Genomic DNA, 8,451 nt, shown 5'->3' with positions numbered 1-8,451 from the left:
GCAGGCAGAGGAAACTCCATCAGTTCCAGTTGTGCATGCCCACGACTGCAAAGCCGGCTGCAAACTTAATTGCCAAAGATGGGTTCATTTCTCCCAGCAAGTCCCTGCCACCTCCCCGCACCTTGCCCTGTGGGGAGGCTGACAGTAGAGCTGGGCTTGGCCGCCGTGCTCAGTGTGGATGCAGGACGTTGATTTGGAGCTGCCCTGGGGCTCCACGTGCACTGAGACAGCAGAGGGGAGGGATGCAGGAGGCACCACTGCATCCTCAAATATATGCATCTAAGTTGAAGTCCTTTAAAACCAAAACCCAGCCACCCAGCAAACTGCTGCAGCACTTCACTGGATTTCAGAAGGTCAAATAGCTGCTGCTAGCACACTTACTCTGTTTCCAAAAATGAGCGCTCTACAGCTGAAGTTAAACAACATCATACGCATGCAAATGGCACTGCTGTGCTACAGCCAGTTCAGCTGATTACAATTTTCATGTCTCTCCGGAGCCAGGAGTGAGCTTCTTGTTGTTAGAGCCAGCACTGCGACGCACTTTATTGCACAAGTGTTTATCAGCTCTGTATAGAGCCGATGGGATGCTCCATGTGCTTTGAATGAAGCACCTGCACAAGCCCGGCGCTGGATGCGGCCCTCGGAAAGTGCCGGCAGTGCTGGCACCGGCAGCTCCCGGCTGCATCAGGGCCAGCTGCAGGTGTGGTGAGAGCCGCGCGTTGTGACCCCACGGGACAGCACATCCATTTCTGCCCCACGGACCTAATTACAGGGAGATAACAGTGCTTTTGGGGGTCACATGGGAAGGACAAATGGGTGACATCCACAGCCAGCTGTATAAATCACGGCGCCTAGCACAGCTCCAGCCCCTGGCAGCCACAGGTATTTGTGGTGCCTGCGCTCAGGTGCAGCAGATGAACCCGCGCCTCCCTCCCATCACCAGGCCAGCAGAGTCCTGTAAAATGAATAATTACAGCTTGTGCTCATTTCAGCTTTTTTTCTGAATGTCCCTAAGGCCCAAACACCACAATACTCTTCTAAAACTTTTCACTCCAAAGCTCTTCTCCTGAAGAAGTCTGGGTATTTACTATGGCAAGGTTAGTATCTGATGATTAAGTGACATTGGAGCATACTTTTTAATACATTTGACCTGTTTTGTGAATAGAGAGCACAGATTTATCCTTGTCATGCTAAATAGATGTTTAAGCCTGCTGTGTTAAACTGAGCAAAAAATGAAGATTTTATTACGGTTACAAAGATAAATTCATAATGTGAGGAGTGTTTTTAGGATCAGTTTGTGTGGCAAAAATCCTCTTAAATGACTGAAAACAGGAAGCAGTGTTTAACAAATGAAAACACCCTTTACCATTTAGAAACATATGACCTATTTTATCTGCTTAAGAAAATCTATTAACTAGATGCATTTGCCACAGTATCAAATTCTGCAAAGGGAATTATGCCGGAGTGAAATAAATGAACACGACCCAGGGTGTCCTGATTTGCCGACAGCCTGACAATGATAGCTGCTGCTGAGCTGTGATTGCCGTAACACCGCAGCACAAACATCCTCTGCACCCGACAGTGATTGCAACAGAAAAGTGCCAATGTCTTGTTTTACAAAAACATAGAACCTTTTGGGTAGGAAAGCAGAGGGAGTGTGCGATTAACGATGATGATTCAGTTTTCCAGAATCTGAGAATTCAGTGAATTATTTATGTGTTTGAGATCGAGGGAGGAAAAATACTTTTGGAAACTAAGAGAGCAGAAACTGCTAATGTCAAGCTGACCGAGATCAGCAGCTCTCCCTGGAAATGCAGCTGCTCAACTTATTTGGAGGGCACGGTGGTGCAAATTGTGAATGGTAAATACCCATTTCTCTCCCATTTTAAGGACGCTGCTGGTTGATGTCAGCAATAGCATATCACTTCCCAAGCACCGAGGACACAAGCGTACAAAACTCACTGGTACTTTGCAAGTCTGGGGAGAGAAGCCGGTGCCCCAAATTGCTGACAGCCCAAATAAGTTCCCCCGTCCATTACCTCAACGCGGGAGGCAAATACCATGAAATCAATTTCTGTGCCCAATTTACTCTCCGTGACATCTGCTCGCATTTTAAAGGGTAATTTGTCATTTTGCTCCTGAACTCTTATCATGTTACTTCAGGTCATGGGAAGTCAAAGCTTGCTTTTGACCCTCCACACCATAATCCAGAAATGGAAAGCCAAAACAACCCTTTTTCACCTCCCCCCAGCAGAGAAGCCACAAATTATAAATCTAAGTAGATAGTATGGGTAAATCACTGCTGCCTTTCTGTCACCTTAAGCCCACTCTATCTTAAACACCTCCTTTATTGTCCATAGTCCGTAGAGGAAAAAGGTCATTTTGTGTCCGGGGAATATTGCTGAATGGCCCGCGGATCGCTGGGGTGTGATGCGCAGCCTCCGGGTAATTCATCCACCCACTTGTTTAGGTGGAGCAGTAAATGGGCACGACAAGGAGTGACAGGATGATATGCGGTGATATACTGAGCAACTCGGGATGTAAGGAGCATAAAAGGTAGGAAGCAAGACGGTATTAACTGAAGCCCTGAGAGACAAAATCATGGAGTCAAAATAATAAAAATATATGCATGTTGATATACATAAACCCAACAAAGCCACAATGGAAGTGGAGCGAGACAAGTGAGAGGGGAGCAGAGCAGCTCTGCTGGAGGAAGCAGTAGGAGAAGAGAAGAAGAAGGGGCTGAACATGAGGTAGTGTTTCTGGGGAGCCCCCCAGGATGCCTGTGGTTTCAGCTATCACAGGAGGACGACGGGTGACTAAGTTTTATGGAGCAAAACCGCCCTGCAGCCAACACTCAGCTGCAGCCAGGAAAGTCTTATTTATATGTCCCAAACCCACGCAGCCGGCGGTGGCACGGTACCCAAGTACTCAGGGACTGCAGCAGGGACAGCAGGGATGCTTGGCACAAGGCCGCAAGGTGTGGATGCGCCTTGAAACAAAACATGCTATGTTCCAGTCAGGGCTTCAGTGCTTATGAATTATATTTTATATGTAAATTAAGTTGCATACATATATTTAAAAAATAAAAATAAAAAATAAAAAACTTACTTATCAGTAAAGTCCCTTAACAATCAATTTTTAATTAAGTACCACTGCCGTAATAGATCAAAAGCAACTCCCTTTGGAACTACTAGAAGTGCAGCCAATAACATTTATTGATCGTGCATGTCACAACAACAGGAGAGGAAAAGGCACCTTCTGGCCTGCCCCTTTGAGAAGCTTTGTGCCAGGGGTATCTGGAAAACAGCAACCATTTGCTCTTACCTAAATCCCTTTGACCTCTGGATGCGAACACATTTTCTATAGGAATAAGCATCCAGGAGATGTCTTGGTTGGATGGCTTTATTTCTACAACACAGGGTGATTTCTGGCAGGAGTTTCTTCATTCGTCCTGAAAATCAACCCAAGTACCCTACTGCCTCTGGGGATGGCTTTCCCTGCCTGGGAGCCTGTCATCTGATAAGGGCAGAAAGAAGAATAATGCACTTAAAATAAGGGAAGGAGGAGAATAACCTTAGCTGTTGTTTAATCCAGCACTACGAAGATGACATTAGATCATTGGCTCATAGATGGTGTGAAATCCAGCGTATCTTCTCCCATTTTTACAAGTGAAAAAAGGAAAAATCTCAGGCAGTTTCCAGTGTACCCTCACATGGAATTATTTTACGTTCTTCAGACAGGTGAACAAGCGGTCTCATAGCAGGCTGGCAGAAAACATCTCCTCATTACGTGGTGATTAAGTGCAGCTCCCTCACCAGAACCGAGTTGTTTGACCAAGAATGGGGAGATGCAAAGTTTCACAGGGGCTGTGACAAAACAAGGCTTCCTGAAAGCCTTATCAGAAAGATAACGGACTGAGGGGCTGAGGAGACAGAACTGAGAAAGCAGAGTAAGAGGAATAAACCTAAATGGCTCCGGGATGTGGACCCAGACCTGAGCGTGGCCGGAGCCCAGGCTCCAGGCTGCCACCTGAGCAGTGCTGTGGGCACAATGGCAGAAGCATCCACAGCTTTTCTTTCCCTGGAGGAGAGACGCAAACATCCCTCAGTCCCAGCACAGTCACACCAGGGAAAGAGCTTGCAGATAAGGAAGGACCCGCAGCTCCCTCCATTCTTACCAACAGCTCCAACCTCCCTCGCTCTGCCTATTCCAAGTAACCCAGATAAATAAAAACTAAAGCAAGCATGTCTCATTTTCCTTGACACCAGAAGAACTGCAAATTAGCTGGCTTTGAGCAATGATTAGGAAGCAGAATATTTCTCTGGGCATCACTACCGAAGTAGATCACCCCTCAGAGCAGAAGCCATAATAGCTTTTGAATCATTATAAGCAGCGTGCATTCAAGAAACGGCGATTTGCACTGAAAATAATCTAGAGCAGACAGTGAAAGCAGCATTTATGCAAATAAACTAACCTTAGCATTTTGATGCATTTGTATTTCATATTTGTATTCCTTTTTCCACACAGAAGGAACCTCGTATACGAGAAAGAAAATCAGAACAAAAAGGATTAAAAAGCTTCAAGAATTTAAATATTTCACTTTCACTTATCTTCCACAATCTGATACTAGATGCAAATAGTTGCAGCCAAATTCAATTCTGTGCTTACTATCGCAATTTCAGGTAGATATCAAATCATCAGACTTACTCAAATCCCATGAAAACTGCACATCAATCACAATGTCTGTGTCAGAACAGGAGCTGAGAATATTTTAGGAGAAAAAACTCTTAGAAATTGCCACCCAGAAAATGGCAGTTTGGAAGGTTGGACTCCTCTGAGACCCCTCCCCAAACCCCTGCACCCCTGAAGCTATTAAAAAAAAATAAAAAAAAATCATTTCATAATTAAAGAGAGAACAAAAAGAAACAACAACAAGAAGCCTCTTTGGAGAAGCAGTACGCATAGACATGCAGCTCTGCAGGTGTTCAACGTCATTTCTGTATTGTAAGACACCAACATACCACATACTTCCAAGATATAATTTCACTATTGCCTAGTTAAATTAATGCAGCCTTCTTTTAAAGTCTAGGTAACCCATTTGGCCAATTTAATCAGAGGAATTGATTTCAGTTAAACTGCTATTCCTTAAGGGATTTTTCTCCAATTTCATTTGTTTTTACACCCCTTTTAGTTAAACTATTTCATTTTTGCCTACAGGAAGAGTGCTTGGATTGAAAAATACAGTTGCAGAAACAAAGTTCTATGCAGAAAACTTTTTTTTTTTCTTTTAAACACCTTTCCATGGCACCAACTTTCCAAGCAAAAATTAATTTCTCATGTGGTGCTACCCTCTGTGAAATCTCATTTCTCTCAATGCTAGAAAAATACAAGCCAGGTAGCAACGAGCAGATTTGCAAAGTAAAGATGCAAATTGGGCCCTTCTGGGGAGCTGCCCCAGCTCCCAGCCTACCTGAGGCAACCCTGCTGTGAGTTCTATAGGCAGGTGGATTTATTTAGGGCATGCTGCATACATCTTCATTGACCGGCCTCGCGGCTCCGGCACTGTTGACCCCTGAAAGCTTCGGCACAAATTAAGGTGTCCGGAGAAGTTTTTGAATAATTTGTTTCACAGCGTCAGGAGTCCTTGATCAAGGTAGGGGAAAAAAGTGCACAGAGACATCAGAGAGCTCAGCAAACACCAGCAGCCACATCTCAGACACTTACAGCTAGAGAGACACTGCAAAACCAGACTCATCTCATGCCGTGGAAGTCACAAAATCCCTTGCCAAAGCAACGGCACCACCAGGGCAGCAGAGACAAGGGTGCTCTTGCACTGGCTATCCAAAAGGAGGGGGGCACATCATAGCTGTGCTGAGAGGCTCTGGAGAATGTCAGTGGTGAGCACAAGACAAGCACATCAGCATTTGCAGCCACAGCCATCCCCCAGGCCCACCTTCCCTGCAGTGAGGCATTGCTCAGCTCACCTGAGCGAGGGCAGGCTTCAACCACCACGGCAGCAGCCGGCACGCTTCCACCTCCACCATGCCTGGGGGCTCACTCGTGTTACTTTGTGATTGTACTGGGTGTAATTTCCCACTGGATGGGGTTTGTAAATCTGAGGAAACCATATTTTATCAAATAAATTGAGCTCTGTCCTCTCAGCTTAATAAATATTAAAACATCATCACTGCAATTTTAGGCAGGGAATGTTTATGTAAGAACATCGTGCAGATGTAGTGAACAGCTAATAAAGCGATGCTAATTATCTAATCAATCTTTCTTAACCTTTGTCTTAGACACTACATAATGCTTATGCTAAGCCTAGATCCATTTTTCAGGGTCTAAATAACGTTGTAATCATAGCTGTAATGCGTGGGTTCATTGGAAACTTCTCTTTAAATGCAACATTGTCAGTTTACACAGAAATCTGTCTATAAGCCATCTGTTGCAGAAACCGGTCATTATCAATTTCATCAATCTGTTCCCAAATTTTGCAGATGCCAGCCACTAGGAACCATCTGTTAGTGTCAAAAAAGTAACAATTCAATAAGCAGACTATTTGGGGAGGAGGTGGGAAAATATGCTGCAATATTTGGCGCAAAAGGCAAACTTGCTAATTGTTGCAGTTTTACCACTGACCTACAACTTTTCGGAGTGATGCTGAGCTCATTGATTAGCCATCCGTGGGAGGGAGACTTTCCGAAGGCAGTAATAGTCATCAGCAGCAATAAAGCTGGAGAACTGACACCTACTCCTGCTGCAACATATTGTCGGGTAGTGGCCAGGCTGGTGCCAGCTGTGACTTTCCCAAAGTCACCACTGCAATTTGAGCAGCTTTGAGTGATTACCTCCAGCAGCAGTTTAAACGAAGACAGGCTTTATAAACGGGCCAAGATTTTACATTTTTGTGGATTTGTTCAGCCTTGTGCAAATAAAACAGATTCCACATCTGTTTCTGGAATGACCATCCCTCGCTGCAGTGCTCACAATTGCTGGGACCAGCTGCACAGCCCCAGATTGAAACCTCTTGAGCCCTCCACACTGACCTCTAAGTTCACGCATTAACCATCAGACTCAGAAAATTGCCATCGGACTATCAGCGAATTGCTTTTGCCCTACATACCCATGAAGGCTGCAAGGTTTGTGTGTTCCTAAGGTTGCTCTGCCAAAGCCGCCGCTGTTGCCTGTTTGCCACATGGTTTATGAGGTGCATATGCCCAACTAAACAGTCTCGTGCAAAGAAAAGCACAGGGTGAAAAACAAGAAAATCAAAGATACAGACACGGACACCCTTAAGTGCTGGTCAAGAACTCAGAACTCACGACCCATGTTAACAACTACATCTTTGGTTTCCCTGTCCACAGAGGAGCCTCCTTTGACAAATACCTGGCAGATAAGCATGTAACACTGGAATAATAAAGCACAGAAGCTCAATGTGAATGAACTACCCTTGCAGCAAGAGCAAGAAAGCATTTGTTTTCAGACAGAGCTTCCTCAAGAAACAGAAATCCCAATTCCGGATTGGTTTTAGGACATGCTTTCAGAATGTGCTTCCATTTGCACTAAGGGGCACTCTTGTTTGAACTCAGCTCAAATTACTGGGCCGTGTAATTTCTCAGCAACTTCTAAGGGAGAGCTGCTTTGTCCTGGGACTCTTCCTCAGCAGCTTGGGTTAATTCCGTGTCTGTCTTGATCTCATTTAAAAATGCAATAAAAAAAAAAAGACCGAGCTATTTTCTCCAGCCAAAATAGAAAGACACTACCTGCAAAACTGCCATCTAATCACCGTCCTCAGGCCTTGCAATTCCTTAAACCTGTTCTGGTAAAGAAACCTTGCCACAAGAGCACACATCTCTCCTCTCAGCAGCTCCATTTCAGGAAAGCACATGTCCTGGTCCAGCTTCCTGGCCTAACGCCTGCTCCCAGGGCAGTGCCTTGATTTACACCTATATATGTGTGCACGCAGACACGCACACCACAAACTCAGCATGTGGAAGAGCTGCATTAACCATGGTTTATCCTGAAAAGCTGCAAAGGCACTTCCCATCTGACCTTCAAATACATTTCCTTTGGGTACATGTTCCCTATAAATCACAGCCAGAAGGAACCAAGCCGGGGCTGATAAATGTGCAGGACGGGAGCGAGCGTTCCCCAATGAGAAAGGGGCATGAAGGCAGCCCAGGGTGAACCAAAGAGTAGATTCATACATTAGGGCTCCAAAATCCCCAATTAAATGTTCACTGGTGCTCTCAGGGACAAAGAAATGCAAATATCACAGTGGCAGGGGAAGTGCTGGGGTAGGCAGGCAGGAGGCAGCAGTAAAAGCCAATGTTTGTACACACTGGACAGAAATTGAAATAACTGAGCAGTTTGCCGGTGGAAGAAACGGAAAAAAAAAATTAAAAGCTCAATATCCATATGCTGTGCAGTGAAAACCATACCTGTGTG

General features: G+C 45.0%; 1 long non-coding RNA gene across 1 annotated transcript; it reads right to left on the bottom strand.

The window, feature by feature from the left end:
- Positions 1-335: 335 nt before the first annotated feature.
- Positions 336-3,515, bottom strand: LOC118173662. Its single transcript, XR_004754337.1, has 2 exons — positions 3,328-3,515; positions 336-955 (listed from the first exon to the last, which is right to left on the bottom strand). It is a non-coding gene; the product is annotated as an uncharacterized LOC118173662 (long non-coding RNA).
- Between the last annotated feature and the right edge of the window lie 4,936 nt (positions 3,516-8,451).

This window comes from Oxyura jamaicensis, chromosome 13 (genome assembly GCF_011077185.1).
Source record: "Oxyura jamaicensis isolate SHBP4307 breed ruddy duck chromosome 13, BPBGC_Ojam_1.0, whole genome shotgun sequence".
Taxonomy (NCBI): domain Eukaryota; kingdom Metazoa; phylum Chordata; class Aves; order Anseriformes; family Anatidae; genus Oxyura; species Oxyura jamaicensis.
This window is presented reverse-complemented; position numbering and strand designations above follow the sequence as displayed.